We start from the raw sequence: 1,022 nt of genomic DNA, 5'->3' as shown, positions 1-1,022 counted from the left end.
ACGTGAACAATGTGAGACAAATTCACACTTTGAATATTAAGCAATTTTGTGTGAAATTAAAATCAAATTAAACATTTGTCATGTGATTATTTGTATTGTTCAATCGAGTGTCAATTCAACTCAATTGATTACGTCATTCATATAATGACTCGAGTCTTTTACTCAACATTTTAATATTCAATTATTGTTAATCAGTCAATTGTTGGATTAGTAAATGTGTTACAAAACATTCATTTACATGCTGAATCTGACAAGTGGATAATGATTGTTCCAATCAACAATTGGATTGGATTGACTGCAATATTGTCATTGATTGCAATCACTGTTGACCAATACACTGTAATACATTGACAGTCTCGACATCAACATTGTCATTCATGTCAAGTTGTGTGTAGTTGCTAATATTACACCACAACAATACTGTTGTTCTTGGACGTATGACAACATATTAATGTAGTATAGTTTTGGAGGAATATCACAAAAGTAAAAGATGAGAATGAAGGAATGAACCAATGAGTTAATTGTGTTGTTTATTGATAAAAGAAAACATTGATCATTTTATAAGAATGTGGATAACGGTTATGCGTATCCGTGAATTAGACGTCATAGCTGAGAAAGTCTCTTGTTATTGCACAAGTGATGGCTGCGATAGACATCGCCTCAAACATATATGCGTCGCGTATGAGTCTGAAATATCTCGTTATTTATGATATTTCACATTACCAATGTTTAACAATTCTGGCACAGTAATGCGGACTCGTGCACCGAATTGAGTTGTCCAGCAATCGATTTTGGAAATGTGTTTGATGTGATGGCTTGAGATGGATGCCAAATGACCACGAACGTTACCAATTGTCATGACAGTTGATTGTTGATTCAAAACGTTGTTTGTTTGGTATTAATGGTTAGAGTGTCACTCATTGACCTGTCAGATCAGCAAGTGTTATTTCGGTGAGTTTCGTGTTTATTGTAGTCACATCAACATCAGCAGGTTGCACTACGGATTTGCTTGACAGAGTTGC

This window comes from Batrachochytrium dendrobatidis (genome assembly GCF_000203795.2).
Source record: "Batrachochytrium dendrobatidis JAM81 unplaced genomic scaffold BATDEscaffold_8, whole genome shotgun sequence".
NCBI classification, from domain to species: Eukaryota; Fungi; Chytridiomycota; class Chytridiomycetes; order Rhizophydiales; genus Batrachochytrium; species Batrachochytrium dendrobatidis.
Note: the sequence above shows the minus strand (reverse complement) of the source record.